General features: G+C 32.5%; 1 non-coding gene and 1 pseudogene across 1 annotated transcript; one reads left to right on the forward strand and one right to left on the reverse strand.

The window, feature by feature from the left end:
• Positions 1 to 628: 628 nt before the first annotated feature.
• LOC123226621 lies at positions 629 to 719 on the reverse strand. Its single transcript, XR_006504370.1, has one exon. It is a non-coding gene; the product is annotated as a small nucleolar RNA snoR116 (small nucleolar RNA).
• Positions 720 to 4,144: 3,425 nt separating this feature from the next.
• On the forward strand, positions 4,145 to 9,199 carry LOC123225081 (annotated as a pseudogene).
• The last annotated feature ends 119 nt before the right edge of the window (positions 9,200 to 9,318 follow it).

The raw sequence follows: 9,318 nt of genomic DNA on the forward strand, positions 1-9,318 counted from the left end.
ACCACAAATACACATTTGTCAAAGTCACATGAGGTGCCGTCCAGACAGCATATTCTTCTATCTAGGGCCATATGTAAATTCCATAACTTACAAGCATATTCCTCCTTCAAAGCGTTATCTTCCTCTGATCTGAACATTGATTTTGGCTATTCAAAGTTTCCATATTTTAGAGTCCAATACAACAAGAGGGTCTGTCAGAAAAGTCTGATATCTCCAACAGTTAAGTCATCTCCGGCGAAGATTTTAAACTTATTTTTCTCATAATTTTGATTGCTATTCAGATACCGAGACACCATTTTAGTAATGCACAAGTAAGAATGAAAAAAGCAACACTAAAAATTAAAATCTTTGTAAAAATTACAACTTTTCAACACAGAATAAACCCAAAAGGAGTTTCAGAACAGAGTGTAAACATCGAAATAATATTAGACAGGTTTGAAAAATATGGGAAAATCTGAATGCACAAAGCTTAATGTTGAAAACAATGTGCCAGAATCTCAATTCCCAAATCCTTCTCGGCAACGTACAGCGCTGAAAACGCTATTGACAGAAGCGCATCAGAGACTCTAATTTATTGCCTTCATGATCCAAAATAAAAAAAATAATTTTTTCAACTACAAACACCAAAAGGCTCAGATAATAGTAATGGGTTTACATCAACAAGCTTTTCTCTGAAAGCTCTCAAAGTTTGATGGTATAAAATAAAATCATCACCGCCTAAACACAAAGACGAAGTCGAAGAGAGGCCTGATAAATCAGAGAGAATGTATTTCCAATGGTAGGGTGGCAGGAAGAAGATTACTTTTGACAATGAAAAGAAAAATTAGGGTTTGTGTTTATATAGGGGGTGAGTTAGGGTGCTTTCGAAACCCTGGTTCCGTTGTGAATTTACTTATATGCCCTTTTATAACTCCTAAGCCCAAGCCCATCAGAATTTTTGGAATGAAAATGGATGGTCTGACATGTTCCATGGTGGATGCAAAACTGGAGCAAATCAAATTTGAATTGAATAAATTTAAATTTGAGTTTGGTTTGAGATAGATACTTCATTGGTGTTTGTACTAAAAACATGAGAAAATTCACTTTTTTTTTTTTTTTAAATGTCTAGTTTTGACCATTTTTTTAAACTATATCAACAAGCCTAAAAAATAGGGGAATGTCTAACAATTTTTAGGTTTTTTTGTATCATACATCCATCTCATAAGTTAAAGTAAATAATTTCACTAATAATTCTTGAAACATATGCTCAAAATATGTCGAAATCCATGTTTTTGGAAAAACTTTTGGTTTTTGCCACTTACATAGGCTATAACATACAGACTTTAACAATGGGGGATCGCTCAATATTTTTTAAAACTTTTTTCACACCATCCATCTTCTCACAAGTCAAGATGGATGATCTCACTAAGAGACATTAAAACATGTGCATAAAACTTGTTAAAGTCAATCAATTTATAAAAAACTACTAATTTTGAAAACTTTTTAAGCCTTTTTTAACTCTTGCACCCTCTCACTAATCAAGGTAGATGACTACATTGGAAATCATCGAAAATTATGCCCAAAACCTTTCAAAATCCACGGTTTCTAAATACCCTCAATTTTGACCATTTTATGGGTTATAACATATGAGCCCTAAGGGTAGAGTGACACCCAATGGTTTTTGGGGTGTTTTATGCCCCATCCACGCATCTAACGAGTTAAAGGTAGATATCTTCACTAAAAACCCCTAAAACCTATGCCCAAAACCTATCATAATCCATGCTTTAGAAAAAAAAAAATCTCTTTGGCCATTTTTGTAGGATATAGCACATGAGCTCGAGGGAAACGATTGGTGGTTTTTGCCTCTTATTTTGCACCATTCACCCTTTTACGAGACAAAATAGATAAACTCATTAAACATCTTTAAAACTTACACCTAAAATTGGTCAAAATCCATACTTTTCCCTAAACCTCAAGTTTTTGCCATATTTGGAGGTTATAACACACAACCCTTGAGAGTAGGGAATGACGAGTTGTTTTTACACTGTTTTCATACTATCCACCTCTTTCATGAGTCAAGATAAATGATCTCATTGAACATCCTTGAAACATGTGTCTAAGATGGGCCAAAATCCATATTTTTTCCAAAACACTTAGTGTTAACTATTTTTGTGGGCTATAGTAAACTGCCCCTAAGAGTGGGGGAACAATTGAAGATTTTTGTTTTTTTTTTCACAAAATGCACCCCTCTCAAGTCAAGATAGATGACTTCACTAAGCATATCGCCAAAACTTGTAGCCAAAATCCATGCTTTTTCTAAAAAAAAAAACTTCAATTTTGACCCTTTTTTGTAAGTTATAACATGTGACCCTTAAAGGTAAGGGCTCCTTATGAGTTAAAAGAAGATGACCTCACTAAGCATCCTCGAACCTATGCCTAAAAGTGGTTGAAATCCATCTATTTCCAGAAACCCAAAGTTTAACCACTTTTGTGGGGCTATAGCATATATCTACTTGAGGAGGGAACAATAATTAGTTTTTGCCCTGTTTTTTGCACCATTTAGTCTCTTATGTGTCAATGTAAATGATCTCATTGAGCATCTTTGAAACCTATGTTAAAAACTAACCAAAATCTATATTTTTATCTAAAGAATTCCAATTTTAACTATTTTTTGTGAATTATAACATATGACCTTCAAAGGGTGAGGGAATGATTGATAATTTTTGCTTCATTTTTTGCACCATTTACCCTTTACAAATCAAGTTAGATGACATACTAAACATCCCTGAAACTTATCCGCAAAACTAACCAAAATCTATGTTTTTCAAAAACTTACAGTTTTGGCAATTTTTATAGGTGATAACACATAACCTCCAATTGTGAAGGAATAGCCACCTGTTTTTGCTCCATTTTTCACACCATCCACCTCCTTTGTGTATTGAGGTAGATGTCCACATTGAGCATCCTTACAATTTGCACCTAAGGTAGGGGAACGAACAATAGTTTTTGTCTCGTTTTTTCACACCATCCACCCTTTCACGAGTCAAGGTAGATTACCTCATTGAACATTCCTATAGCATTTGCCCAAAAAGGCTAAAATTCATGCTTTTTCAAAAACTCGTAGTCATTGCCATTATTATGGGTTATAGCCCCTGATCTTATCCCATCATTATTGTGGGAAAGACCTATAGTTTTTCCTTATTTTTCATACCATTCATCTTCTCATAAGTCAAAGTAGATGATCTCACTAAACATCTTTGAAACTTATGCTCAAAATCAGTTGAAATCCATTTTTTTGAAAAACCTAATTTTGGTCATATTTTTGGGCTCTAACACACGACTCCTGAGGGTGAGGAACCAATAACATTTCTTGCACTATTCATTCCTTCAAGAGTCAAGGTAGATGACTTCACTAATCATCTCCAAAACATGTGACCAAACTCAATCTAAATTCGTTCTCTTCCAAAACCCCCTATTTTAACTATTTTTATAGGCTATGATATATGACTGGTTGTTTTTCTCGATTTTTATACCATTTACCTTTTCATAAGTCAAGATAGATAACTTTACTAAATATCTCAAAAACAAATACTCAAAACCAATTAAAATTTACGTTTTTCTATAAAAAAAAAACTGTTAATTTTAATCATTTTTATGAGTTATATCACACACACCTCCAAGGGTAAGAGAAAAATCAACAGTTTTTGTCTTATTTTTCATACTATACCCTATCACATCTTAGAATAGATAACTTTACTAAAAATTTTTAAAGTCTATATCCAAACTAATAAGATATTGGTTTATTTTCTTATTGAAAAATTGAACTTGTATATTTTTATATATAATAGACTAAACTTCAATATTTTCTATTAAAAATACTGAACAAATATAATTAAAATGATTAACTTTGTTTTGTTTAGTAAATAAGAGGATAAATTTGATATCTCAGATTGAAAATAATAAAATATTAACTTTCTTAATTAAAAAAGTTAAAAGTTTGCACTCCTTTAGTATAAAAAAAAAACCTTTTGTCCCTTTAATAAAAAAATGATAAAATGTATATTTTTATGATCTTAAATATTTTTATCCAATAATAATAATAATAATCTAGCGGTTCCTACTTCCTACCATATTATATAAAAAATTAAATAAATCTTAATTTAAAAAAAGTTATTGGTTTCTCTCAAATTCAGGGGGCATTGAATTCTATATTTAATGATAGATTAAGAAATCTCCTCCAGAAAATGATTACAAAAACAGATAAATCGAAAACGGAAGAAACGCCAAAAACAATAGGGGAGAAAGATAGAACGAAGGTGTAAAAGAGGGAGAGCCGGATACAGAGAGCCCACGGAGGTGGTGGCCAAGCCAAGCCCTAGAGTTTCTGTCTCTCTCTCTCTCTCACTCGCTCAGTCAGTCAGTCGGTCACTCAATTCAGCCATTGACTCTGTGACCACTAAGTTAGTTCCAAAGGCAAAAGTGTCGCTTTTGAAACTACTGAACATGGTTAGTCTTCTTTTACATTCGCTTGAATAGGAGATAACTTTTTTTTTTTTTTACTTGAATTCAACAACTAGGTTTATTTCATTTTCAGCTTAAGGGTTAAATTTTGTTTCTTTATTGCTAATTTTTTGTTCTGATATTGGTTTTATCTTTGGTTTTGATATTAATTTTGTTCTCGGGTTGATGGGATTTTGATGTAATTTGAATTGTCTTTATGTGTTTGTATTTGTATGTTAATATGGATTTATATGCAGAAGGGTTGCTTTTGAAACTGCTGAGCATAGTTAGTCTTATTTTACATTCGCTTGAATTGGAGATTTTTTCTTTTTTTGCTTATATTCAAAAACTGGGTTTATTTTATTACTGCTTTTAGGGTTAAATTTTGTTTCTTTATTACTAAATTTTCATTCTGTTATTGTTTTTATCTTGGTTTTGATATAATTTTTGTTCTGGGGTTGATGGGATTTTGATGTAATGCAAGTTGTATTTATGTATTTGTATTTGTTTTGTATTTTAATATGGGTTTATTTGCAGCACAAGTTAAGTAGAAGCAACCGTGACAAGCTCCAGCAGTTTGTGACAATAACAGGAGCAAGGTAATTTCGTTTCAGATAATTTTGTGATGTGATATTACTGCTTTTCTTTAATTAAATGTTGGATGATAATTCAATGATTATGGACGAGGGATCCGTTTTGCTACATGATTACTATGTTGTTGAAAACTATGAGCATTTTTCTGCTCATTTTAAGTTTTTTAGCTTGAAAATGAGTTGTAGATTTGTTAGAACCTTTGGTGTAGAATTGACTATGTTGTCAGTTTTAACTTTGACAACCATCTGTTCTAGTATGTGAACTCTGATTTGATAATGTAAATTAATTAGAAGCAGGGTACTTCTAAATATGTTGCATGGATGCCAATTTTCATTTATGTGCCGCCTAGAAACTGCCAACTCACTCATGTTGTCATCTTTTAAAAAAAAATTCTGCCCAAAATGTCACCTCTGGGAGAGTGAAGGAGGTTTTGTACCTTAAGAAAGGGTGAGGGAGAGAGATTTGGAGATTAAGCCCTCCTCCAAAGCAAGCAAAATTTTGGGTTCACACAAAAAATTATCATTGAATTCTAGCACATCATGTCTAAATGATAGCAGAGAAAGAATATAATAGTTCTTTGGGTGCATTTATCATGTAGGATGGCCTTGTTTGTTTTCATTTAACATTTTGCACTTTTTATGTAATTTTTTCCTTTTTGGTTGTGCAGTGAAAAAGTTGCATACCAGTCTTTGAAAGCCAGTGATTGGAACCTTGAAGGAGCATTTGATGTATTCTACAGCCATCCTCATGTTAAAACAGTAACTGACACCAGACATTTGGAGGAACTTTATGACAGATATAAAGGCACGTTTAACCTTCTAAGTGGCTATTTTTCATCTATTTTGGACTCACTTAGTTGCATCTATTTTGGACCTTGATTGAGTTCCTTGAAATACACAGGCATGCTATTGAATATGAATTCATTTGAATTTAGGAAAGTCAAGGTCTCAACAAGATTGCCATTTGTGAATCTTTTGTTCGGGGTTGAAAAGATTTTCCAGATTGATTTGAATCTTGATGTTGTTGATTTAGAAGTGGTGAGATTAAGAATCTTCTATGACATGATATCTCAATTTCTTCTGAAGAGGTTCATGAGTTTTCTTCGCTTCTTAGTGTTGTTGATGATCTCAGATATCTTGTTTATTAATAATTAGAATGTATTTATATTTATGATTTTATTCTGATACTTCTATGTGTGCTAGACTAACCTTAAATTGGGTCTTGTTCGGTGAATATGATTTATTTTGGTTCTTGTTTGAAATATTGAAAGACTTGTGAACCATTGGAGATTCAAAATTCTGATTCTGAAATGCCTCTGCAGATCCATATGCTGATATGATTATGGTCGATGGTATAACACTTCTCTGCGATGACATTCAGGTATCTGTTTTGTTTCCTAGTGAATCTTTTATTTGATTGTTGTAGTTTTGAGTATTATAATTCTGATCTCGGTACCCTGTATGAATGGTAACTATAATGAATTCTTTTTGACAAGACACCTGACCTATAAGCCGTTGTTTTCTTACAGGTGGATCCTCAAGATATAGTTATGGTATGTATATAAGTTCATTATATAATTTTTTTGTACCAGACTTGCATAGTCTTTTGTTTTTCTATTTGAATTTTTTGGGAGAAATTTATTGATACTTCCAGATCTGATTTAACAGAAATTATGCCATTGAGATGCGACCTCTATGAATTACAATTGAATGTTTGATTTAAAGCTTAATGCTACCTTTGTTACCCGTAGGCTTACTGTGGAAATTGATATATCTATGAATTTTTTGGTGGCTGAAAAATTTCAGAGGTTGTTGTGTGAGGAAAAAGCCTAGGTTACCAGAAGTTTAATTTACATTGATAAAGAAACAAAAAAGTGTTGAGAAGTATCAGTTTACTGAGCTGAATTTGGACTGAATAAATGAAAAAAATTAGTGGTAGTACAGTTAACCTTTAAAAGTGATCATTACAATAATCTAGTTCTGTTTATATTCCTCAGAATTTTGGTTTCTATGCTGTCAGCCTGATGAAATTTATGTAGATATGTTTATCACTTTGCTGACTATTGTTGTTTACTTTAGTTATTATTGTTGTTTCAGTTAGTTGTTTCATGGCACATGAAGGCTGCAACAATGTGTGAATTCTCCAAGCAGGAATTCATTGGTGGATTAGAAGCACTGGGGTAATCTTTTGTATTCTTTCTGGTTGTTAACAGATTGTAAGATTGAAAGCTTCATGTTGCAACATTATTGAAGGCTTTATGTTTTGGTGGCAGGATAGATTCTCTGGATAAGTTCCGTGAAAGGATTCCGTATATGCGTTCTGAACTCAAAGATGAACGTATGTAATCTTGTGCATATTATTTGTATTTATGTAAATATTGATGATAATTCTAAAGTATCACTTTTTGTGGCAATTGATTCTAGATTTGGATATTTGTAGAAAAATTTGATATCTGGCTAAACAGATCCTTTAAATTTTCCTTTTGGCTGTGTATGGATAGTACTTTCATATTCTTATTGTTGAAGTAATATTCTCTTCTCTTATGATTGTGCAGAAAAATTCCGTGAGATATACAACTTCGCATTCAGCTGGGCAAAAGAAAAGGTATTTGAGCCTTTCATCAGGACTTGAATTTGTCAATATTCTGATTAATGGCCTTTTAAATGCTCATCTATTAAATTTTTAAGGTTAGTTCAATCTGGCACTGAAAGCTAGTATTTCATGTAGCACATGATGTAAGGTTCAGAGTCCTGAATTTTATAGCTCATGATCCCTTGACAAAAACTTTAAAAAAGCTAGGATCACCTGTAATGTTTTCATTGACTGGTTTGCTTCAATTTTTTATAACAGTGACAACCTAAGCCTCTCCAACTGTCTATATTTGAACATGTCCAAAAACTTAAAGAATTTATTATATTCTTTTGGTGATGTACTCTGGTGAATGTGGTTCTCATTTAGCTCATATTTTGGTTTCACTGAGAAATTCGAGTCTTATTAAAGATGCCATTATATGAGGAAAGCTGTTTTTCTGCTTTCATTTTGATTCTGGTTGGAGGTGCAAATGTTCAATATGCTTGAATTTTTCTAAGTTACTCTATATGCTCAAGTTAATTGTGTAATCAACTCAGCTTTAGGAACAGTTATGTTAAGATTTCTAGACAATTATAAATCAACTGTAATGCTATTACAGTTATGCTATATATATTCCTTCTGCTCCAATTTATGTTTTCTAAGTTCATAAACAAATTTTTTTCTATTTTCAATTTCAGGGTCAGAAGTCTTTGGCATTGGATACTGCAATTGGCATGTGGCAATTACTGTTTGCTGAGAAGAAGTGGCTATTGGTTGATCACTGGTGCCAGTTCTTACAGGTAGGTTGTATTGATGTGATTTGTGCAACTATTCATAGCTTATCATCTTGTATGGCTTTGTTTATAGTACTATATACTTATAAATATTAATGAAGATCCTCATGTTGAATTATTGCTGTAATTTTGCTTCTGCTATCTGTTGCGGTTGCATCTGTTAGTAATTCTGTTTGATGTATGTTTCCGTTTTCATGCAACTGATCAGGCTAAGCATAATAAAGCAATCTCCCGGACACATGGACTCAACTATTGGAATTCACAAGGGTAAGATGAAGTTTGAATTTCGTGCCTCCTTGAACACTCTTAGAGCAAGTTGAAAAAATAAATAAATAAAAGGAAGACCCTTCTTCTTTTTTCTGTACATTTCAAATAGGTTAGATTAAAGAATATGAGTATCTTAACCTTTTCTTTTTCCCTTTCCTTTTCCGGAGGACCACAGAGCCTTGGCTTTAATTTTGTGTATATAATATAACTGTCTCAGAAAAGTTTGTTTTGTTCTTTCCAGATATCATTTTCTAATCATAGACCGATTCATGTGCATCAGTCTTGCTAATGCTGATATCATTTACCTTTAGCCTGCGATATGATTGATATCAATCATAATTTCTTCTTGTTATTCAGACAGTGGATCCTGCACTATCAAATTATGATGCGGAAGGTGCCTGGCCGTATCTTATTGATGAATTTGTCGAATACTTGAACGAGAATGGCATTTTGCAATCGCAATGATGAAACTACTGCTCTGGTGAATTATGCAATGAAGCAAAGTCATCTTCTTCAGTGTGTTTTTTGTTGTGCTGCCTGTGATATCAGTTTTATTTTATTTTGAGAAAAACAAAAAAAAAAAAAGCTGATAAACCCTAAAAATTTGTTATAG

Source organism: Mangifera indica, chromosome 9, assembly GCF_011075055.1.
Source record: "Mangifera indica cultivar Alphonso chromosome 9, CATAS_Mindica_2.1, whole genome shotgun sequence".
Lineage (NCBI taxonomy): Eukaryota > Viridiplantae > Streptophyta > Magnoliopsida > Sapindales > Anacardiaceae > Mangifera > Mangifera indica.